This window comes from Megachile rotundata, chromosome 7 (genome assembly GCF_050947335.1).
Source record: "Megachile rotundata isolate GNS110a chromosome 7, iyMegRotu1, whole genome shotgun sequence".
Classification (NCBI taxonomy): domain Eukaryota; kingdom Metazoa; phylum Arthropoda; class Insecta; order Hymenoptera; family Megachilidae; genus Megachile; species Megachile rotundata.
In genome coordinates, this window is record NC_134989.1 from 2,553,611 (window position 1) to 2,580,273 (window position 26,663).

The following is a 26,663-nucleotide window of genomic DNA, read 5'->3' on the forward strand; positions in this document are numbered from 1 at the left end:
GACGAAAGGTAAGAGCCTGAAATGTTTTAAATGTAATGAATACGGTCACATCGCGCGTAATTGCATAAAAAAGAACGACGTTTCAAAAAATAGTTGCGCAGTGTCCCAGTCGAGACTAAGTAAGCATGTTAAAGACGTTTTGATTAACGATGTTCCGATCCAAGCGATTGTAGATACGGGAAGCGATATCACGATCATGAGCGCGAACGCGTATACGAAAATCGGTTCACCGCGACTCGAGAACGATATCACGCCGTTCCAAGGGATAGCCACCGACGAAAACGCAACGATGGGCAAGTTTCACGCGAAGCTAACGGTTGATGATCATTCGTACGCGATATCGATTAATGTCGTTTCCGATGTATTGACGCGATATTCGTTGTTGATCGGAAAACTTCCTTGACGAGATTGAATTAAATGTGGAAAAGCTACGATTAAGCCGTTGAATGAAAAAGATTGCAGTTTTGCGGAAATTTGTCAGATCGACGTAGTTTGCGGACCGATAATGTAGATTTAGCAAACATTCAGGACGATGTACATAAACAGGCGATACGAGACTTAATAGATAATTATAAACCAAGACGAACCCAAGACGCGAATGTTAAAATGAATTTAGTTTTAAAAGACGAGGAACCCGTTTATCAGCGCGCGAGACGATTATCGGCGGTTCAAAAAGACATAGTTAATAAGCAAATTGAAGAATGGCTCAATGACGGCATTGTACAGCCATCCGTTTCCGAGTACGCAAGCCCAGTTGTTTTAGTAAAGAAGAAAGACGGATCGAACAGACTCTGCGTAGATTTTCGGTTATTAAATAAAAAGATAGTCAAAGATCGGTATCCGCTGCCTTTAATAGAAGATCAGCTAGATGCACTGCAAAGTGCAAGGGTGTTCAGCACGTTAGACCTAAAGAACGGATTTTTTCACGTACAAATAGAAGAGTCAAGTCGAAAATATACCGCATTTATAGTTCCCAATGGGCATTATGAATTTCTCAGAGTGCCGTTTGGACTCTGTAACTCACCCGCGATTTTTCAAAAGTTTTGTAAACGCTGTTTTCCGGGATCTTATTCGCGAGCATGTGCTATTAGTTTATATAGACGATTTGATAATACCCTCAGTAGATTTTGAAACGGGATTGAAATATCTTGCGCGAGTGTTAGAAGTCGCGAGTCGAAATGGTTTAATCAGCTATGAGCTTGAGGTTCTCGCGATAGTTAGGGCATTGCGAAGGTTTAGAGTTTATTTGCTCGGCATCGCGTTTAAGATCGTCACCGATTGTCGCGCGTTTACCTTGACCATGGCGAAGAGAGATTTATGCATACGCGTGGCGCGATGGGCGCTCCTGCTCGAGGAGTTTAATTACGAAATCGAGCACCGGTCCGGAAAAAACATGCCCCACGTCGACGCCTTAAGCCGAAACCCGCTACCGACATGTCTGCTTATCGCTGAGAGTGATGAAAGCCTGACGATTCGACTCAAGAAGGCACAACACGACGACGACGAGACCAGAAAAATGACTGAACGAATGAAAGAAAAGGAGATCTCAGGGTATGCTACGAGAAACGGGCTATTGTTTAAAGAAGTGGACGACGATTATTGTTTGATAGTTCCGATGCATTCCCAGGTTATACGAAGAGCTCACGAAAGGGGACACTTTTCAGTAGCAAAGACGAAAGCTATAGTTAAACGAGACTATTACATACCCAACCTGCAAGAATTGCATAAGTTACATTTTAGCCGAGAAAAAACAGGGAAAGCAAGAAGGATTCCTGTTTACTATCGATAAGGGCGAGATTCCACTGGACACCTTTCACGTCGATCATCTGGGTCCGCTGGCTACGACGAAGAAGAGCTACAAACATATATTCGTGGTTGTCGATAGTTTTAGTAAGTTCACGTGGCTGTATGCCACGAAGTCGACGGGCACCGCTGAGATACTGGACCGTCTGAAAAAACAATCTGCAGTTTTCGGTAATCCGCGTAGAATAGTCTCTGATCGAGGTACGGGATTTACAACTAGCGATTTTAAGGAGTATTGTCAACACGAGGGAATCCAACATATTTTGACGACGACCGGAATTCCGAAAGCGAACGGGCAGGTAGAAAGAGTTAATCGAACGCTTATACCGCTCTTGACGAAATTAGCTGCTCCGAAGCCTGCTGAATGGCATAGATACTTGAGTATCGCTCAGCAGTACCTAAACACGACGGTGCATCGAAGCATTGACACGACGCCGTTCCATTTATTGTTTGGAACACACGCACGACTACACGAAGACGATAATATTCGAGAGCTACTCGAGAAGGAATGGGTCAACTCGCTTCAAGACGATAGGGAAGAATTGCGTGCCCAGGCGAAGGAAAAGATCGCTGAAATCCAGGAAGAAAACCGACGAGGATTTGACGGAAAGCGGAAGCAGGCACGCATGTACAGAGAAAGTGATTTGGTTGCCATAAAGCGAACGCAACAAACACCGGGGTGGAAATTTACGGCGAAGTTTTTGAATCGTTATATTGTAGAAAAGGTCGGCGAAAACGAGGAATCCCAACGGACATCAACGGCTGCAGACTTTATGAAGTTGTGGGTGAGAGACGATGATGATGACCTGGAATACTACGAAGAAGAGGAAGTTGCATTCAATCGGCAAGATAACGGTGAAGAGGAAGACATTCGGGGTCGAATGTCGGTGCAGGACGGCCGAGTGTAGAATTTGATGTTTTGCGCGATGGCACGATTTGCGTACGGAAAAACCCCAATCAAGACAAAAGAGCGTTAGGGTAATATATATTTGCGGCGATCAGGCGTTCGCGAGGGAGTTGAAGCTACGACGCGCTAAAACAAACATGTATACGGCGAGCACACTTTATATTTAAATTTACTTTAATAAATTTATTTTTTACTATAACCACGTTCAATGATCCTATACTACTTTTAATTATTTTGTCTTTTGTACAGATACGAAAATGTGTCAAGTTAAAAAAAGTGACCTACATAAAAAAGAATGAAGTTCCATCATTAGTGTTCCAACCGTTGGAACACGGTACGTGAGGATTCCGCTTGAAGAGTTTATGATAGGTCCGCGACAAAGGCTATTTTTGAGAAAGGCTTTTTCCTTATTCCCTGCAATATTCATTTACCTTTTTTCATACAATAGCGTTAAATTTTTAGTTTGGTTTCGTCCTCGATAGCCAATTCCTATCATAAATTCGGTCATTCTGAAGGGTCATTCCGACGGTACATTCGTTACGGTACTTTTACGGCAATCAGGCCTGAGACCCAGAGGAAAATCCCTGGCGTTGCCGGACTTGCGAATTTCTCACGTACGCTCTGGTACCGTCCCACCCTATCCTAAAAAACGAGTTAAGGGCGTAACGGAAGGGTGGGAGAAAGTCAGGGACACGTTGATTGAAAAATCAAAAATCGAACGATGACCAATCAACGTGTTTCCGAAACTTTCGCCAGGACTCCTTAGCTCGCACTATCGAGAGCTAAGGAGAGAACACAATCAACCGTCGAATAGATCAAGATCAACATCGAGCATCGAACGAACTATTCGAACCTCAATAGTTTTTTTTTATAAAGTCCTTCATTTCGAGACATGGATAAACGTATAACGTAACACGTAGCTGAACTTTATCAGTCGAAAGGAAGCTAAATTTTTTTGGTAAATATGCCGATGGAGGGAGCCAGCTCCGATGACCTTGACCTCGACATATGTTGTCAAGGTTACCCTCCTGAGTGACCTTCAGAAGGTTTTAGCCGTCGCTCGTTGTTTATTAAAAAGTTATTAACAATAAAAGTTACTAAATAAAATGAAACCTAACCTCTAATTTTGCCTTGCCTGGGTGTAAAGGGTGTTCTAGAATGTTCAAACATATAATATATTTAAATGTATGTAATGTCACAAATATTCATTTTATTTAGTAACTTTTATTGTTAATAACTTTTGAATAAACAATGAGCGACGGCTAAAATTTATTGTAGGTTACTCAGGACAGTGACCTTGACAACATATGTCAAGGTCAAGGTCATCGGAGCTGGCTCCCTCCATCGGCATATTTACCCAATTAGCGTAACTACAATGTGCGTGGTGTCGCACCACGTTAGTTGTATTGCCACACGTTATTTATCGCCATACGTTGTATGACTACATATGAGAACACCACGAACGGTTCATGAATTAATGAAACGATGAAATTTTTTATGTTCATGTAATACATTTTATTTACATTCTCCAAAATAATGTAGTATACAATTTAATATTGATTAGTTGCTTTTAACAACGAGAATGTCATACTTCAATTAGTTCAAATTCGTTTTTGAGTATCAATATTTTTTTAACTCTCTCTACATAATCTGATAGCATTCAATACATATAGACGAAATATAATAATTTCGAATGTCAGAATTCATTGGTTCAATAGTAACATATTGTTAAAATTCGATAGTTTGGTGCAGTATATCTTTCGGCTTTCTTTAATATGGTAACCAGGTGAATTTTATTATTTAATAAAACACATTTTGTACTCGGATCGCATAAATTAAAAATGCCATTAGGCTGATATTATCGCAGCGACAGAATTGTCGTCATAAGTATTCGCACAAGTCACTAATTTATTGCTCTGAAAATGTATCCCTCGTCTTATCCAGTCTTTTGCAGGGCATCAATATGATTCCATTTTTTTGAGTATACGTGCCGTCACTAGCTAAAATTTATTAAACTTCACTTCATTAAAATTTAATCAAAATATAGCTACAATCTAATTCAAGTTCAAAGCAAACAATACTTGTCTACCAACTCTGTACTATGATTGTTACTCTTGTGTATACAGCCTTTTGTTTTAAGTCCTGTGTAACTTTTGAAACAGTCCGTGTAAATTTCACTGCCGATATTAACGTGTCCGTTCATGTATAGTGAGTACCATATGATTCTCAATTACAGTCATACAATAGTCGTTTGTGTTAGCGTTGATCATCCTCAATGAATGTCTAATTTTCTGACATGTATTACGTTCCGAACAGGAATATTTTTCAAAATTTCCTTTGTAGTTCTCGCCGCCCGGTTGTGTATCGATAATGCGTATTGCATTCTGGGAACACCCTGATCGAACGCAGTAACGGTCTTTTATGTTATTAGATAGACTATTTCTTGGCGTCAAAGTAAGATTATTAATATCACACATTCTTTCCTTGAAATCAACGTAGTCCCACGGCCAATCTCTTAGATCGTCTTATTTCTGCGAACTGCCAAACATAAGCGAAAGTCACACTCATGTGGTCCGATAACGCCAAACGTTCTGGAATGTTCCTGAAGGGCCCGCGACGCAATATAGAATTGTGTTGATAGAAATTGTCTTTGTAACATTACCATATTATATAAATTGTCCATAGTATTTCATTATACCGTTATTATAAATACGCATACGTCAATCAGTCCTACAATAGTTACCGTACCGAGCGCAATTTAACTTTAATAATTGTAAAACGAAATAGATAATGTTTCATTCTAAATTTTTATAATATATGCAGATTAACACTTTATACTGTATTGGTTATGCATGTAAAAATTATTTAATAGTAAATCAACAGCCCATAGCTCAAGAGTAAAGGAAAAGAACTATTTAGGAAGAGAGAGAGAGATAAGAGCTGGACAAGGGAGGAACACACATGCACCCACCATCACCACCTAATTAACGAATCACGGTCTCTTACACATTGGCCTCGCAGCTTAATTCGTTAGGCACATATCAATGCAACATAGACAATTTCGGACTAGGCCCACTCTGGTCTTCTGCGAGAGGTGCAAGTTGCAACACTCTTCGGTATATAATCGCGAGGTGCGTGTCGAAAGTCCGAGAAAGGGTTTAGAGGCGAGTTTGTTCTTGATTTTGTTAAAGTGCAAAATTCAGACAAAGACTCTATTTCCACGTAAAGCTTTCGCGTTAATAATCACGTTAAATTTTTAATTCAATATATTATTTTATTTTTCCATTCAATTATATTCAATTTTTTTTTTAATTTTAAAGTACAATTTTATTTTATAGTTTATTTGAATTCAGCAATTTGTCAGATTCAAAATTCTCATTGGTTGAGTCCTTACATGTGTGTGTGTTCTTCCCAGGAACCAGGTGCAGCCATCATTTCACATTTTGCAAAGAGAGTTATTAATTTTAAATTCATTCAAGTACAGATATTCCGGTGAGTTGTTTCCTTTATTCTTCCAGCTATTTTATGAATGTTTCGGCAAGTAAAACCAGTAGTTAATTATTTAACTTTGGGATTTCCCTCACTGGATTATAATTTTATTTTGTATTTGAGTAATTGCTTCTCCTTCAAATCTTTGAATTGCGCGTCTCGGATGTTTACAATATTTCTGTTCAGTTCATTGTAATTCACATTATATTATATACGATACCATTCTAATCGCTTCATATTTTATAAAATATAATCTTTTTAAAGAATTACATTTTTTTAATTGCCTCCGCCATTTCCTCTAAACATTGCGATCTTGTGAAAGGGCCCGTATGGGACTAGCGTATCTCCGGATCCACAAAAACATTAAGTCCCGTTAACAATTAATTTTGTTGGGGCAAATAATCTTCGCGGCTTTATACGCGCGCTTCCTGCACGTAACACATGATTGTATCTTCTTTCGCCCTTCGTTTCGTCGATCTTTGATATTATGTAGAAATATGAATTGATTTGTAATACATTTTCATTACGAATGAATATTTAGCTTAAACAACTCATATTTTTCTATACCAAAATAAATTATGAACTTGAACAATAATTGGACTTCGAAACAAATTAATTCTCATAAATTCCAACATTTAAAATCATGTATTTTAAAACAAAGTTTATCCTTTTAATGTACTGATTACCCATGTTAAATAATCAGAATTATGGAAAATAACAAAACTAATAATACACTTTTGAACACGAACAAATTATTTAATATAAGACACAAACAACAAACATTTTAACTTAAAGATTAACCATTTAAACAGGGATTACTTTTACTTCAAATAAAACATCACGAACGCTTACATTTTCATAACGACAAGACGGAAGTACAATATTCAATTATTCTGTTTCTAATATTCAATTATTCTGTTACTAACATCGCACATCATTTCTAATACTGTAAGATGTCGCTATATGCTAAATTTATTAATAATTTAACAACCCAATCATATACAAACAGTTATTTCTAATAAAATTACACAGCTTTTTATTATAGCAACTTTTCTATCTGGTTAGAACATGACAAAAAGATCAAAGCATTGGTGCAACAGAAACATGTATAATTTTATCACAAATTAATCTACCCGTATAATAATTGAATAATATGTATGTTAAAATTTAACATTTCTGTTCTTCAAAATCATATTTATTCAGTACAAATTTTGATAATTATGCCGGATAAGACGTCTTACACAAATGACCTTGACCTAGATAGTTGCCAAGGACATGTCTTTGAATAACTTTGTAATAACTTAGCTGTCGCTCTTTGCTTATTAAAAAGTTATTAACAAAAAGGTATAAGTAAAATACAGATAAAACTTAAAATCAGCCCGAAGGGAAAAGTCAGTTGGGGACGGTTACTTCGAAGACGTTTAGTTTGTATTATAGGATGGAGTATAAATGAAGTTTTAAATAAAATCTATGTTATAACTTTTTGTTTATATTTGCTTTAGTAAACAATGAGCGATGGTTGACACTTTGTGTATGTTACCCAGGGACATGGTAATTGGGATAAATTAGCATTCCTTAGCATTTTAACTATACTTTTACTACACATAAATATAAAATGATTTAGTACCATAATCTTTAATATCATATTTATGCTCCGTATAACATCTACATAATGTTAAACGAAACCACGAGATGTAACTACTTGCCGCATGACGGCACAAACGTCTCGATTAAATCCAACGCCCAGGAGTAATGTTTTCATCAATTGTGTTAATTCATTAGTGACACTTCGATATTACGCCGTTCACAAGATACAAGGAATATTCATGCAATCAGTAAACTTTGAAATTCAGTTCAAATTAACAAAGTGAAGTGCACGGATTAGTGGATAACTTCGACGAGTTGTGGAAACAGTTCCTGCAAAACGTCCCGCACAAAACTGCTTGACACCAAAAAAGTGACTATAGCTATTGTAGTTTGCAAGTCAAGACTGGAGAACTTCTAATTATCAAGTTTCCTGTCTTAACCCTCTTGCTCCTTAACCCTCGTTCGTGTAATCCTTCGTTACAGGTACCAACTTTAATGGGCTCGCGAAACAGATGTTTTAACTTTCGATTCAACGAGTTGATAAAGATGCTACTGTACACTTTACAATAATTTATTAGGCACAGTCGAGTAATTAAACGCTTGCGTTACAAATTGTTATTGAATTAAATATACAGGTTAAAATTGCATTTTCAAAGTAATTGTAAGCCTTAAGGTAGCTAAATGTAAGGTATATGTGGAGTTCTCCTACTATACAATTGAAAAAAAATGAAAAATTTAGCTTCTTCAATGGTATGCCTTATTACGAATACGCTGGTATAGTGTGTATATTTGGAGACTACATATGTAGCCTTCCTTTAGATAAGAACAACTCTATGCAGAATTGAAAATGATTAAATTTCAAATTTCGCAATTCACACATTCCCACATTTCATGTACTTACATTTTTTAAATTTCCAAAGTAAATTTTTAAATTCCAATATTTCTGTTTCTCAAAATTTTCAAATTCTCGAATTTCCAAATTTTCAAAGTCGCAATTTCCCAAATCTTGATTCACTAATTTCTATATCCTAAATTCCAAAATCTCAGAATTTTCAAATTTCAAGATCTCCAAATCTCCGAATTCCGGAATTCTCAAATCTTTACATTTCCAAATGCTTAAATTTCGAAATTTTCTAAGTGACTATATCTTTTAATTCACAAATTTTGAAATCTTCAAATTCCTAAATCGCTAAATTCTCAAAATTTTCAAATTCCTACATTTTGAAATTCCCAAATTTATCAAATTCCCAAACTTCTACATCCTGAAATTTTGCAATTTTCGAATTCTTCAATCTCCAAATATTTAAATCCCAGAATTATAAACTTCCAAATTTCTACGACTATTAGTTTAGAAATCTCGTAACTATGCATCAGCAATTAAGAGAATTCTTTACACCAAATTATCATTTTTCCCTAGGGAATTGAGATTTGCTCTTCACTGTACTTTTCTAGCAAGCAAAGGAATTGTTTCTACAACTTTAGCACAACAGATGATCCGATGTGAATCACTACCACGTAAACAAAAACTAATTTGACCATTTAATCCTTACAATTAGAAACATTTTGGTTTTAAATGCAGGAAAATTGCATCAATTTTTATATGAAAAAGAACAGAACCTATTGTAGAATTTTAACAACGTGGTCAATAGTTAATACTAGAATTTTATGAGACATTAAATTAGTATTGAAAGTTTTATTTTATATTTGCATCTTACTTCGATATCCTGTACATTTAATGGTACGAGTTTGGCTTAGATTCAAATTATGTTGGAATTAATTTTAAATTGTGTTTGTTCAAACTTACTAATACATTTTATTATTAATACTATATAACAGTAAATATTGGTTGTAACATAAATTAATAGTGTTATCACTTTTGAACAAAAAATGTTGTTACCGTGTAATTGATTTTCAGGCATTTAATACATATCATTGAACAGATGATTTCTTTTCGTACAAGATTTATCTTCTATTCATTTTGTTATCTGTTGAAGTTATCTATTTATAGATTGGAAACAATAGACCATTAGGGAGAAAAGCGTACACTTCCGTCATCTGATACCTTCAAATATAACCAGGTTTCAAATATTACCAAAACCGCTGAAAGCGATTGTGGGGTTTATGGCAAATATTCTATTTGTGAATTTACTGCTCAGGAATAGTTTTGGTGTCTTGGAAAAGATAATTTTTATCTCAATTATATTCCAAAAAGATTTTGAAGCCTTCGAATACTTTAATTCGTGAAAGTTTCTGTCACTCGATCTGTCAATTAGCTAAAAAAACGGACAATAGTATCTGTTTGCAAGTGACAATTGCCTAATATTGGCATTTGATGAAAACTTAATAAGAATGCTAGGAACGTATGTATGTAACGATCAAATATTTCTGCTACTATATCGAAAAATGTAGTTGCCAAATATGTAAATATTCAATGTATTCAAATGCAATCGTTGCCGAAATAAAAATTCTGTAATATACCCAATGTAATATTGTTTCCTATTATTCCAGTTTATAATTACTGTAGCTATTTAACAATATAGCCAACTTATGCATTAATAATGGTTTATTAACGAGAATTATTTCAAAATGATAGCCAGGTTGATATATGTATACATAAATAAATAATTCTTAATGATATAAATAATTGAAAGGACCAATTATCATACACTAAAACTAGCCAATCTACCCACTTTGTAGGATTAAAAATAAATATCACTTACAAGATTCAATAAGAGTATAAGATATCAAACGTATCTTTGTTTATTTTTTGTTTTGTTTTGACATCATTTGTTTGCTGTCAAAATGCATGTAAAATTACGGTTAAGGAGATGTTTGTAGTAATGTTTATCACCACGAAACTTATCCTAAAACCATCTACAGTGTCAGATTTACACCTGTGAAAAATTTTATGCAAAAATATTCAGTACATTTTGCGTAATGACACGATATACATAAAATGAACTCACATTTATATGTATTATAAGGTGTACGCTCTTAGATATGCCGTTGCAGATACATACAAAAATCGTTAAAATCGGTGAAGATTACTTTTTAGCACTTTCAGTGTTTACCTAAAATTATAGAAAGTCATGTTGATAAATTATTTTGTTCTGTAGCGGCTAGCTATAAATTTGTAAATTTTGTAAATAGCTTGTTAACGTGCAAACGGCTAGCACGGTTCATGACAGGGACGACAGTGGAACTGTTTTTGAGGAAACCGTTTTAGAATTTTTAGTGAAAGCATGACCGTATTTAGAATTTTGCCAACGGTCTCAATAGTAAAACGCTTAAGTGTCATAAATCCTGGGTTTCCCCGTGGGCCTTCAACGAGAGGTCAAGCGACCATCGGCTGGCCGCGTAGCTGACCTAGAGCCCGGGGAAATTCCGCTGCGTTGCCACCTTTACCAGCAAACGCACCCCCGTCAAATCGTACCCTTGCTTCAAGCAAGCGTGCTTCGGGCATAAGAGGGAGGTCATACGATTTGGCGGGATTTAGGTTTCTGTAATTGGTTAACCCCATCTACTCGGGGGTTGGCCTAGGAAAAAGCATAAGTTTTAAAACAAGAAGCTCTAGCGCAAAAATTAGATAGTTCACAATCATAGTTCAGAGTTCAAAGTTCTGTACAAGTAGTCTTGCAAGTTTCGGAAAAATAAGACTATAGCGGTTGGCTTCGTGATTTTTAAGCGATCATTGTAAGTGCAAAAGGCCAGCACGGTTTATGACGTGTATGGTCGAAACAGCTATTTTTGAGGATACCGTTAGATTTTCTCTGCGCATGTTTTGTAGTTTTTCGTCAACGGTCTCAATAGCTACGTACGGCATTATAAACCAGGGATTCCCGAAGGGACCACGGTTCCGGGCCTGGCAGTCCCTGACCGTGCAGGGGAGCGGTAAGTGGTCACCGGGAAATCCCGCTGCGTTGCCAAATTTATCGTTTGGAAGACACCCCCACCAAGGGATATACGATGTGTCGAGAAACGCATCAAGGGTGCAGAAAATCAGTTACTAACAATCCTTCGTGCTTAGCACCTCATCTCTTAAAATAAAAATTCGCTCCGTATTGCTTAAAAGACTTAGACATTTTTATTCACCCACCAACTCCCAAAAGACATGCGCTCCTTTAATAAAGTTAACAGAAAAACGCAAATATATTTGTGATTTTATTCAGACACGCAACCCACTCCTACAGTTCTTTGGAAACAATTTTTATAATATTTACTCGTTTATTGTTGAGTAAACTTCCGAGTATTTCAGAAAATTAATTGTGACAAAATCGCCGTAAAAAATCATACACATACGGAAAACGACAGACTAATTTTTTTTTTAAGTTATGAGGCTTAAAAGTTACAGTATTTTTACATAAAATGATATCTCACTCGCCAGTTGGTATTGTCGTTGAGACGATGAAAAAGATGTAATGTATGAAATAAATGAACTTATAACACAAAAAAAAATTAATATAAAAATCATTTATTATAATGTTTTGAAAAGATCTCGAGATAAGCTACAAGAATATGCAATAAAAAATAGGGGGTCCTATTTAAAATTTTTAACCCCCCTTGTACTCCCGCGTACCTGGAAGTGGGGAATGATCAGTATCCATGTCAAAAGATAGCTTTTTTGAAACATCGTAAATTTATAATTGTTGCAAATTTATTTATTTTTTTTAAACAATTGTCTATTTTCTTTACGCCAATCAATTTATCTCATTATTCTGTGCATAAAAGTATTAGGGTAAGATTATTGAAAAATGAATATTTTGTAAGATATTTTGTAATTTGTCAAAATATTGGAACTTTCAAACCTTAATAACTCAAAAAGTTTTTAATCAAAAAATACTTTATCATAGTGTTTTAGAAAGCTCTCGAGGTAAGCTACAAGAATATGCAAAAATATATAGGGTGTTCCATTTAAAAAAATTGAAGTGACCTTCACGTGACCTTCCAGTGACTCTTCAAGGACAAAATGATATTGCCAGTAAATAGAACTTTTTAAACCCTACAACTTTTGTCTGAAACATTTTTTGATAAAACTTATATTTTTCGAAATATTCAAGGGTTCCGACCTTTTTTATACACCCTGTATACATGTACATACATATAACCTGAATTGAATTTCTGCATCAAATAAATTAATTACGTTTGTGTAGTTTGTGACGGATCGGTGGGGGAAAGCCCGAAGGGGGTTCCCTGGAGTGGGGGCAGTTAGGGAAAACGGCCCTCCACGCACCGATGCTCACACCCACGGCCAGTGCTAATGCACTCGTCCGTAGTAATCGCCCTTCCGGCTGCTCTGTCGGGAGCGGGAATCAGAGGGGGTCAGAAAAAAAACTAGTAAAAGACCCGCGAGTTCGTATCCAATAGAAAATGCTTTTATTCGGGCCTCCAAGTAGGCCACGTAAGCAAAACAGAAAAAATGAATTCGCGTGGGCCCCACGCGTTACAAGCAACGGTCGAGGAAAAGGGGTCGACTCGTCAGTTGCGAGGGAGGCTTTCGCGGCGCGGGGGCTCACGGTACGCGCGAGTACAAAGATAGAAGGGTACAAAGAAAACGCTGCGGTATTCGCCCGCGAAGGAACACGCCCTCTTAGGGGTCGTGGACAGTAAGGGGACGTTGGTCCTAAATACCAAAATACAGCGAGAAGAGAAAAAAACTAGATTAGAGGGGACGGTGTCGTATAAACCGTCCGCGGCCTCTAGGGTCCTCGTCACTGGGGCCAGGGGTCCTATTGCCCTCGCCCACGCGCAAATGAATAACAAAAAAAAAAAAAGAGAAGGGTAAGGAGATGACTCCTACCTTTTTGCGCAGGTGTATCCAAAAATCCACGCTGGGGCAGCGGCGACAACTCTCCACGCAGGCACACAATACAGTACACAAGCACGCAATACAGAAAAAAAAAAGAAGCAATAAAAACGGAACGCACTACTATTAACAAAGAAAAACTGAGACGCAAAAAAAAAAAAGAAAAATACAAAAGAAAGAGAACGGACTTGGGCTAAAGCGAGGGGTTGTGGCGAAAAACTTCTCTAGCATGCGGCGGCTCGCTAGCTTCTCCTGAACCATCCTCTTCTTCCCTGGTTCGCGGTATTCCCCCACCCCGAGGATTTCGGCGTCGAGGATGGGCCATTCCATGGTGGTGTCTGGTGGCCAGGTCCTGGGGCCCTCTCGAGGTGGCAGTTGAGGGTGGCTTGTCCCCAGGCCTGGCGTTTCCCGGTGGTCGGCTGCCGGTCGTCCCCGCGGAGGATGACGGGGTGGCGCCGCGACCGGACAGCCGGTGTCCCCTTCGGTGGACCCATCCCGCGCCTCCGTCGCTCAGGGAAAGGTTCCTCTGTGACCGGGGACAATGGTGGCCCCTTCCTGGTGTTGGAGAGGGGGGGGGGGGGGGGAGAAGAGAAGAGAAGACGTAGCGTCCGAAATAATAAAATAAAAAAAAAGAAAAACACACACGCTCGCTCATTCATACCTGCCCCAGCGGCGAGGGGATTCCGCTTGGGCGGAGGAGTGGGGCTGGCAATTCGGGAGGATCCTCGTAACGAGGCATAACCAAAAAAAAAGAAGGTAATCAACCAAATGAAAATATGCCTCGTTACAAGTTTCACATACAAGTTATCTGTTCTTTTTTTATTGTTGATATCTAGATTATATTATTTTATAACAATATCTACTAATGTAACGTATTGTTGCAAGTGTACTGAAAAATTTACACTATACACGTTAGAACAAAAACAAATATTTTTGAATTCTTAGTTTTGTTAAGTTTAAGTCATCGTATCTTTCACATTTTTTATTTATAACTTAGTCTTTGTTCGTGCGATGGATAAAATATGAACTTTTTATTGCTGTTCTCGAAGGTTGTAAATCTTCGTCGACCCATGGCGTTTCCACAACTTGTTACGATAATGGAATTATATATCAAACTTTGTTGTAAAGTAGAATTTATAGAATGGTTCAGAGTCCTCCACACTGGTGTGCCCAGGTCAATGAAAGATGTAGATCATCATCCCACTAGTTGTAATGATTGTTGAATGTCGTTATCGATGATAGTGACTATAGTTTGTGAACGTGAGTATGTTTCACCGAAGGTAGTGTAAGACTGACTTAGTCGCCTCTAAACAGCCAGAAAAGAAAGCAATGGAGGAAGTTCAGGACGTGAAGGCGTTACCAAAAGGACCAATCAGGACAGATTGTTATTTGGAAAAAATAGTGATTGGTGAGATGGTTCAACGAATGAGATTGTAAGACTTTTAGCCCTCACTCCAAGGTTGTAAATAACGTTTTGTTAATAAGGTGACCCAATCACTGAATTGAGGAATGGGTGCCATGTGTAGCTGTTTATCGTTTGAGTCCGAGTGCCTAGTCCCGCTTTAGTGGGGCACACTGCTAGACTGTCGATTGTTTGAATGTTTTGGCCCGATGGAAAAGTAAGGATTTGGTAAATATTGCGCACAGCTAGTGTGCACATTTTAGAACCATTGAAATAAACTTCTTTAAGGAGAGATATATTGGCATTAGAAAGATGTGCTTTTCTGGCCTGTTAGAAGGCTATTGTTAATAGTTAAAGACGTCAAGTTGTGGAGACGTTCATGTGATCGTAAATATCCGTTTAAAATTGTAAGAATTAAATGTTTTTGAGTTTGACAGAATACCCATAAATATTAAGCTAATTATATTCCGAGCAACTCGGAACAGTCTTCTATGTTCTATATTACTTACTTTTGTGTACGTTTATAGATCTTTCATCAGCAGCGTCTAATACCACAACTTATATAAATATTAGAGCATTCGACCACTTTTACAGGTATAACGTGTGCAGAATCCGTTGAGAATACAGAAATTGAACGGTATAAGAATTTCGAACGTTGGGAATATGGACTCGGATACGTAAGAATTTGGAAACATTAAGCTTTGAAGATATAGAGACTTGAAAAACATAGAAACTGTGGAATATAGAAAGTAGAAGATTGAAGAACTTAGAGGTACAGACATTTGAAGGTTTGGAAATATAAAAATGTGAGAAGCATACAAATTGAAGAATATGAAAATTACAAAATATACAAAATTTTAAATAGATATTTAATAACTTATCTGATAATAAATAAATAATATTTCAGAAAAAAATCTCTGCGAATTCAACAAATCGTGTATGAATCTGACAGATACATACATAAAAATTGTGATGTAGGCACTACTATTGAATGGCGCCTGACACAAATATCTCATCTGAGTTTAAAATATAGAAATATAAAAAATATAAAATGAAAATATTAATAGTAATTCAAAGAAAACGAATTAATAGAAAGTCAAATCATGCTTCATTTTTCTCTATCTTATTGTTTAATGTAACAAATCGAACTATATCAATAAAAGATCAAAATCATTTAGAATCTTCAGTCAGCTATAAATCAAATTAAATTTTTAATTATTTCGAAATGTGTATCGTATATTTAAAAGTCATGTTCCACTGTTAGTACGCAGGTTTATTCAATTGTAAGTTTTCTAATTTTATACGTGTATTTACATACGAAATCTATGAATTCAACAAACGTGAGCACGCAAGCAAAAATTTCAGGGAGAAGTTGGACATGTCGACGGATAACACGGTCTGTACACAGATGTATCTATGAAAACAGAAGTTATAAACCCCATGGTTGCAGTAAAGTATAAAAGTTGGATGCGAAACAGGGAAACTGCACGAAATTAAACTGCGCACTTCAGACTGAAGAAGACGTACAACAACGAAACTACATAGACACTTGGACAATAGATATTATACTAGTGACTACACACTGCATGCTATAAATATATATATACCACCTCCATTTGTTTATAATAATCTAAGTTTTTGGTAGAAAATTATGGCTAATATTCTATAAATACTAATTCAAATAAGCAAAAAAATTTTATGAAAGAATTTGGCATATAAACGCAACTAAAATTAATTTGTAGAAGTTCCATAAAACACCAACGGTTTAAGAAAATCTGTTTTAATACGTTTTATATACTAAAATACGAAACTGAATAATTGATTGTGTTTTTATCATCACGAATTATAATAAATGTTACAGAGCTTTTTCCATGAATCAAAAAACACGTTCAAACCATAACCTAGCCACCGAAGTTGTGTTTCGAAAAATATTTCACATTTTTTTATATTTATATCGGATCAGTACAAATTAAAACCATCTGGCACAATCAAGTTGAATTATTTCTCGTCAGTAAATATAATCTACAAAAAAACAAATTGTAACTACAAGCCACTCGTGTCTTATAAAATACACTAATCAAAAGAATTAAGGGAACAGAAAAATTCCTTAAATTTATAGGTCATATTCAAATTGCTCTGCCTCCGTTGAAATTCATCACAAAAATCATCCAGAATAGTCATTTTGAAGCTTCGGGTCTTTAGTTTTCTATCCTTTATATCAAACATTTTTTAGCCCTTTTATCAGTAATGAAACATACAAAAAATTGCGATGAAAATATTTTAGAATTTTTTCTTTCTTTTAAGGTTTGTACAGAGGTAGGAAAATTTGTTTGATTAATGCCACTTCTAGTCTGCTGTTCCCTGTTCCTTCCCCTATAATTTGCACGTCCATGAAGATCGTTTCGATGATCGGTCGCAAAGTTACGAGCTACCAAATCCGAAATAACGCTTTTTCCTTTGATAGTCATTATCTCATGAACCCACCAGCGAACAAAAACTGTAAGGACGGTTCCAGAAAGCGAAGAGTGTACCCTTCAAAATGGGTATATTAGTTTTTCATTAAATGTTCTTTTTTTGATGCGTAATATTGATGTAAAGAAACGTCAAAAGACGGTGTTTTTTCCTCAAATTATAAAAGTTACGGTATATTTATAAATAGGTATCGCAATGATGATGCCTAGGTTTTTTTTTTATGCTCATAGTGTCCACAAAAAGTATGCGAAGTTTCAAATGGCTCCAATTCTTTGTTCCCTATGATCCAATGGTTCAAACTTTATCTATTATCATAACACCATTATCATGACCTAATCATAACATAAAACCACCGAAAGTGCTTTCTAGCTAATGAAAATCACATTCAACACGAAATGCAACGTCCCTGCGACTAGACTCAGGTATTTTACAGCACTTATGAAGCAAAGAGCGGTTTTTGCCTATTAAGCGACTCGTTTTTACTATAACATTCTAACAGAATGTGGGATCGTGGTGGCGTGTGGTTAAAGAGTGAAATCTACAGGTTAATACCTTTCATTAATTAGGTTTATTCAATTAATGATGAGAAAAAAATTTATAATTAACAATTCAGCGAATATAAAAATGTATGTATGACTGAATTCTATAAGTAAATCGGAGTATAATAGACTTGTTGTTGTCGTAAATCGCAGAACGGTAGCTAACTACTTGAATTACGCGGTTTTATAATACGCAATAAATATACGCAACGCAAAAATATAACGCAATTTTACGATGGATCTAGGTCCTAACAAACTGTCAGAACAATGTTTGATTAATTACAAAAACTCTAAAATTTATATTAGACGTGGAACAGTTACACCTTGTTTTGACTCTAAACTAATTAGTTCATGGCCGTTTTCGTCAGAGCACAAATCGACACCCAAAATCTGATCGCTTAATTGGGGAGCCTGTTGTTCACTGGCTACTAGAACGACCCAACGATGCAGGAACAGGATGAACAGTATAAGTCTAACAGGGTAGCAAATCAATTGATCCTAATATAAAATCGTAATTGCTGAACTGCCACCCAAAAGACACGGGCTTCAGAGACCAAGCCGCTCAATAATGCGGAGCCTGCGTTAGCTGGCTACTAAACTACCCAGAGCGGACTCCGAGAATCTGACGGCGAGTTGATAACTCAGAAAAATAAGAAATATGTATGAGTGACTGGAGAGCTCTTGTTTGATGTCTTAGTCCTTTCTGGGGCTGAGCATAGCACTCTCCTTACGGAGTTTCAAATACAAGACCGTTTGAACGGGGAGCCTGCGTTAGCTGGCTACTAGAACTACCCAATGATCGAGTATCCAAATGGCTGATACCCGCTGTCCAGTCAAAACTAAGAATCTTGTAGGCTCTTACCAGTTAAAACTGCTCTAGTTAGTCGCTTCCTAAGAGGTCTGGCACGTAGTACTTCAAAGATTGTTCTGCGCTCGCAGCCTCTGCTGCACGCCCTTTTATACCCAGAGAATCATGGGTTTTTCCCGCTCAAAAAGTAGTTATTCTTTTATTACGCTTTATTTAGTAGCAAATATATATTAGTTTGATTAATAAAAATACGCTTTGATTTATTATTAATTAGTTTCTCACAAGTTTTCCCGTTAAATCGTATTCTTAATAATTTTTATATACGCAAATTATAAGTGTTTCAATAGAAGAAATAATTAATCGCAAACAATACATAAAATAATAGCTAAAAATATAACGCAATTTATAATGAGTGAATAATTAATAATATATATAATATAAACATTTAAATGATAATTTATAATAACTCTGTTTCGAAGTATATCTCTTGTCTCTTTCTAACTAACGCGCGCGCCATCGATCGGTGATCTACTCTAAACAATGTTGCACGCGTGAGCTATCCCATCCCATTACCACGCAAATTTTTATGGTGTAGTCGGTAATTTGCGGTCGGTAATAGAATAGAAAAAGATATACGCATTAGCATGTTTCTTTATTTATCGACTGGATTTATTGTGATATTTCCGGGGACGTTACAGAAATGTAAACATATCAGTAAGAATTACCGGTAAGTACAGTAATACGAAATATTTGAATTATTTCGTTTGTTCTTGGCTCTGAATGGGTTTCAAGGTCATGATATGATACATCATTGAATTCGTTTCGATACACCCTTTCATATGATGTAAAAAAAATATATACCATTCCATTTAAAGAACTGAAGGTTATCTTCATGTCTCAAAAAAAAGTATAAACACGAAAAAAATATATACTTTGTTATGTTGATTATAAAAAACACTATCACTTTTTCCTCTTTCATTTTTTTCTCGTACCAGTCGTTTACGAGAAAAACGCTGGCTAGTAAATCTCTGAACACCCTATAGATGGAACAAGAATGAGATGTAGAGATTTTTAAGTCGTTCCAAACGATTAAATGTAACTGAAACTATTGAAAACGTTATGAACATGATTATTGTGGATTTGACAACGAATAATTGTCGTCAGCGATGAGTTATAGAGTTTCTGGTACGAATCCACTCGATTTTATGTTTCAAAAATTATCGAAAACAATATTAAAATACGGGTTTTTGTTAATTCGACGACAATCTATATTGATGACGACGGGCCACTATCATTAGATCATTGCCAAAAATATAGCCAATTTAGTGTGTCTCATGAGTCTATCCTTATAATTTACAATCTGTAGCATGGTATAAACAAGCAGACAAAAGAAAAAATGCAGACGAAGTCGCCCTACGAGTCTCACTACGTTTAGTAATTTATACATGTAACGCACAGTACTAAAGAATCAGAAACTAATCTGTTACACAAATATAAATGTGAGTCACAAATATGTATAATTTGCTACAGTTTTCTTAAAATCACTAGTATTTGACTAGACATTGTGAAACAATTAGCTGTCAGAATTAAATATGAGTCTTATTACATTATTGTTTCAATTTCATATGCTGTAATACTTAATTCTTTAATTAATTACATTATTTTATATGGTAATTGTTTCATACCCAAATTATGTTTATTCTGAATTCGATCTAATTTACATCTTGACAAAAATAAAAATTGCCAAACAAACTATTAAATAATGCTGTTTTTTATGTTCCTAAGTTAGATCGAAACTTCTTCTAATTAAGTAAAATGCAAATTCAACTAAAAAAGTGTGCATTTCAAAATTTAAATTGTGTCCTAACATGAAGAACGTAATTGCAGTTGCTGTTCGAGAGATCTAGTATGCAAAAATTTGTAGTACCTTTAGTACTTACCAAATTACATTATCACAGAGTAGTTCCCATCAACATTTTAGATGTTTGATGATAACTGAAATTGCACTTCCATTGTGAAACGAGTTTTTAAAAAAGGCTTCAAACGCTGTAACATTGTCAGGATGAGTATAATTCAATCGGAGGCAATCCTTTCTGCTTTACAAGCATTCATTTCACTCTCCTCTTTTTCTACAGCGTTGTATTTCTACTTTCGACGTTCTATTATCGAGCACAGCTGTAGTTCGTAATGTAGATCGAAAAACTGACACTTTGCGATAAATAATTAATGATAAATTTTTGTGAACATCCACATTCTTATAACTTTAAGAATCTGATCCGACATCCAAAAAAAATGGGTCGTCCAAATTTTAATATAGCAACTAGATATATTGTTGAACTGTTATGTAAATAATATTTTGACTATAAAATAAATTAATTGCAGTAATTATTTAATTAACTATATCCAGTAACGTGATATATAAAATAAGTAACTTAACTTAAACATTTGTATATTTAATTTAAATTATTCGTGTATTGTTGGTTATAAGAGGTTATATGGGGATTGTCAGAAAATATAACAAAAACTAATTAGTATTGTATCAAAAAGTTGTATACACGATAAAATTGAGAGCATTATTAATAAATTCCAAAATCTACATAAAGTGGAACTTGCTATATTGGCAATATAACAAGTCTAATGAATTTGCAAGTAACTTATTGGTAATTTAAGTTTTAAAATAATGTTAAATAAGTCACTCGATATATGATATTGTTACCTATACTTAATTAATTAATTATTCTTAATTTATGTAATTATTTAATTATAATTAAATTAATAAATTACATTTAATTATACTTAGAATATTACGAAAGTTTCGTTTTGTAAATTTCCTTTTATAATAATTGATGTAATAATATTTAAAATTTTGCACTGTTTGAAATGTTAGACATAGCAACTCTCCTATTTTTCATTTTAATGTATTACATAATTTAATGATCATAAGGGAGCGATTTTGAAATTTTTTAAAGATCTCATTTTAATCATTTATACTGTGTATTCATTATTTATAGCCAGATGAATATTTGAATATATACCTAATGTAAAATAACTTTAGAAGGAAGTAATTTTATTCATGTAAAAGAGCTCATTTACGTTCTCAGTAATCTGTAAATTATGTGCTTCTATGTGCTTGTATATTCATAAACAGTTCCTCGCATGTACGGAATGCTGCAGGTTATTAAAATTTTTAATCCAAAATTTCATTCGATATAAATTATAAAAGTATAAATATCATAATATTATTACAGTAATAAAATAACTCCTTCATAATCGTAGGAATTGTGAGAGGCTAAAAAACTGTAAAGAAATAAGTTTCTACAATAAATATTCCAAAAAGGCATACTGTATTTTTTGAGATTCTTTCCTTCCACTTTCAAACTTTTTATAAATAATACAAGCACCTATAGTAGGTCAGTCAACATATTATTTATCGTCTCGCGATCGCACGACGCTAAAGGCGAACATCGACTCCTTCGACCGAAATTCTTTTATTTAACGGTCGATTCTGGAACATTCCAGTCGATGGAATATTCCAACGACGCATATAATACTATACACCAAAATTATTTCATTAAAGCATTTTAAATTACAGATATAGCTTTAAAAAGGTTCAAAAAAACTTCTTCAAATAAAATTTATTTTTAAAGGTAGTTGGTTTTTACTTTCTTTATTGAATTTTATAAAATATGAAAGTATTCAAAATCTCTTGCTACCGGTATAAAATATGTTGCTCAGTTAGTAATTACAATACATATACAGAATCATTAAATTTTTAAATATTCGAGACGATGTTATTACTTCAAAAATTCACTACTTCATTTTCTGAAACCTTTTATTTATCTTTTCTATTTTCTTTCCTGCATTTTCTGAAGTACCATTACACGCATCTAAAGCGCACATGCATGGCCTTGTGTAACAAACGCGATGAACGTTCCCTTGAAGCATCGAGGCTCTTAAATTACAGTTTACTTTTTAATTTTAGCAACGCGGTGTCTGCGGTTGATTCATCACATTTCGAATTCAATTACAGGAATAGATATAATGTGTGATATGATGTAATTAAACCGTGTTACGGTCGTATTGTGAAGGCGATCGTAACGACTATCGCCTCTACAATACCGTTCTATTGAGTTACACGTTTCAATTCAGCATTTTTCATTCTACCTGTAAATTTCGAAATGCATCCACGTGTTCTATTTATTGCTGACATGAGATAAAATCATTTGTGATATATGTCTGTGATAGTCCTAATATAAGAAAAGAACAGTTTGACTTATATTGATCGACGAAGTGTTAAAAAGTCGTAATACGATGGTACTTGTTGAGAATATTGCCCAAGTAACAACATTAAGACACTCAGTCAAGAAACATTAATCGCAAAAACATGATCAGTTTCTTTGGTTTAAGAAGATCGTTATTGTATATAATAGTTTGTTACAAAATGTAATAATATATGAATATTAGGCTAACAATAAAAACAGTAAACTTTTTATGTATATATTTTACATTAAAATCATCGAAATGTGATCAATGTACTTATTTGAACGAATCTCACCGAATAAGGTAGTTAAAAATGCCCTTGTTCCAAATAAAACACTCAATACGACAGACGATAGCATATCCAAAAAGAAACATTTCACAAAATTTAACCCCTTATCTCACCGGTAGAGATAATTAAAGGGGAAAATTCGAAATTCCGGTATTTGGTCTATTTATCCTATTGTAGCGTACAGGAATAATTGTAAAGCGCGACAAATAAATTAATTATATTCAAAGAGAATCAGACGAGAAAATCCTTAGAATTCCCTTTGCGAAATATAATAGAATAGATGGAAATAATATTTAGCGTCGAGAACATTCCAGAAAAGCGAATACTTCAGATTAATCGAAATTCTGTCGCGATGCGAGAGTTCGTAGGCCGCTCAGCGGAGCGAGAGGCAAGGCGCGACCCGCGAGCCGCGAGCGCGAAACTTAGCGACGCGTTGTTGATAGCACGGCCGCAGGATAGCAACCGGCCTATATAAAATAGAGTCGCGCGCCCGGAACGGGCCTATTTGGCAGTCTGGGAGAGAGGACGAGGTAAGTACCATCGGCCGCTCTCGGACTAGCCTAGGGAGGACTAGCTAGTAGGAAACTCCGGCAGAAGAGTTCGGCGACCAATACCTGGACGCCTGCTCGGAGAATAGCTAGTAGGAAACTCTGGCAGGAGAGTTCGGCGAAAATACCTGGACGCCTGCCCGGAGAGTAGAAATAGAGGAAGCTCCAGCAGGAGAGTTCGGCGAAACACTCCTGGACGCCTGCTTGGAGCAGAGTAAAGAGAGACTCCGGTGGAAGAGTTCGGCGATAATACCTGAACGCCCGACCGGAGGTAAAGGTTTAAGACCCCGGCAGGAGAGTACGGCAAACCCCTCCTGGACGCCTGCCGTGGGGTAAAGTTTAAGAGACTCCGGTGGGAGAGTTCGGCGACAATTCCTGGACGCCCACCTGGAGATAACTGTTGATACCCAGGCAGGAGAGTACGGCGAAACCCTCCTGGACGCATGCCTGGTGAATAGGGGGAGAGTACGGGAGTTTGTTCCTGGACACTCGGTCGACATGGAGAGTTCGGCGAATATTCCTGGACGCCTGTCGACTGAGAGAGGACAGAGCATCTCCTGGACGCCACAGGTAAAGTACAGGAGAGTACGGGAGAAAACTATTGGTCGCCCATTCGGAATGGAGAGTTCGGAGAGAATACCTGGACGCCATTCGAACGGGAGAGAACAGAGTTACTCCTGGACACCTGGTTGACGAAAGGAAAAGATTAGATAGAGAGAGAGATATAGAGAAAGAGAGAGAGAGAGAGTTATGCATTTGTATGTTCTTTGCGTAAATTGCGAAAGAGAAGTAACCCCATTAATTCCTGTACGCCTCTCCTAATCTCCGAATAAATATTTCTATTTTCCAGAATTCCTGTTATCCTTACGATTTCCTTGTGTCCGAATATCCTAACCTGTGTATAAGATGGCTACACTATTTAATTGCATAAAAAAATTCTGAAACATTGTGGTCCACATAATGCATATTATGAACATTTTTTCAGATTTTTTACCACAAATGGTAGTTCCAAAAAATCAAAAACCGAAAGAAAATGAGAAAAAATGCTTTTTTTTATTGAGGATGTTGCAGCACTATTTTTATATTAATGTGGTAATTATATATTGCTATTACTATTATTCCCTTTTCATATTTGGCGGTGATGTGCGCCGTAGTTAAAAATTTATACACCAATACATTCCGTCAAAAAAGTATTTTCGACTTTGAATTTGCATGCCTTTTTTCCCCAGTATACTTATCAAATAATCTTAAATAGATTCACATTCATAATTGATACAAATAATAATATACTACTTAAAGAAATAAAATTCATTTAGTAATTAATTTTAGGTCGTAATTGGTTATATTCCGGAACGTAAAATGTTACTGCAGCGAAAGCATTAGCAGGGAGGTTAGTAGTCCTGCCTTATTATCTGCACATGTTTTTTGGTCGCAGATTCAAGTCCCAGTGGATTTAGTTCTTCCATGTTATGTTTTTCATTTTTTTTAATCTTTTGTAATAATAATGTAGATTCAAAGTATTGTTGAATAATTGTTATACATTTCTGTATCTACAGGGTACAAAGAACCTGCATACAATATGCATACATATACAGTAGTTTTTAGTATAAGAGTATACATATATATAATACTATTACTTTTTATTCTATGAATGGACAAATGTATAAAAATTGAAACGTGGTGTGAGTTGTCTTTTTTGGATATGCTATTGACACACCCAGTATTGGGTGTTTCAGTCGGCTCAAGGGCACATTTGACTACTTTATTCGGTTAAACTCTTTTCCTACGTGGTCCTAATTTGATAGCCACGGACTGTGCATATATGTACGTTTGTATTAGAGGAATAAGTTAGATGACATAAAAAAGTACAACAATGCACAAAAACAATATAAATACAACAACATATGCATTTTTCTAATGCAACTATATATTATTTTTTCCGCAGTTCGATTTTCAGAACCTTTTTTGATACAAAAAAGATGTTAGGATATAATATTTAAAAATCAGCAGTTCCTAAACTGTATTTGAAATTAGAAAATATCATATTTTCTACAAAATTTGAAATAACACATGCGATTTTAATTTTTTGAAATTATACCATAATAATGTCTTACACAAAATGTTTACAAAAATCAATCTGTCTGAAAACAAATATAGTTATGTTAAACAAAGAAAACAAATGCACTTTTTCCTTACATAGATAAATTTTTTATTTACATAGATTTAAATATTCTCCATAAAATGCATTAGAATGAAGTGTCATAAAATGAAGAATTCGTGAAATATTTGAAACGTTTGTATAAAATTTATTTCTGAAATTGAAAGATTCCATGAATTTCTTTTCTTTTTCTTTAATGTCACACTCTAATATTTTTTTATACAGAATAGTTCAAAGAACCTATTTGTATTGTAAATTAATCATATTATTGAGCATTTTGAAGTAAAACATTTTCATGGAAATATTTACTTAATAATGTTCTTTCCACTGTCTGAAAAACCAAAGCTTAATTCTAAGATGTTTCATACGTTTAATTAAAAATAAACTCCTGCAAGCGCGTTAAAATGTAATACGTCCGGGGCAATGCATTTGAAACACACTGCAACAAATCGTTGAAACTTATTAATCTTTCCAAATACTCGTCAGAATGAAATATTATTCATTTCATATACACACATCTGTGTATATATGTGACACTTTTATGTATTTGTGTTAATATATCCAGAAGAAGATTATGCAATAAATATAGGAAGTAAAT

The 26,663-nt window shown here is 35.2% G+C and overlaps 1 protein-coding gene and 1 long non-coding RNA gene across 3 annotated transcripts in view; one reads left to right on the top strand and one right to left on the bottom strand.

The window, feature by feature from the left end:
• Positions 1-26,663, bottom strand: part of LOC100877819 (uncharacterized) — a 688,459-nt gene that overhangs the window by 598,427 nt on the left and 63,369 nt on the right. The gene's annotated exons all lie outside the window — the stretch shown is intronic.
• Positions 15,527-17,230, top strand: LOC143264830 (uncharacterized). The gene is made up of 3 exons (XR_013038789.1): positions 15,527-15,763; positions 15,899-16,274; positions 16,357-17,230. It is a non-coding gene; the product is annotated as an uncharacterized LOC143264830 (long non-coding RNA).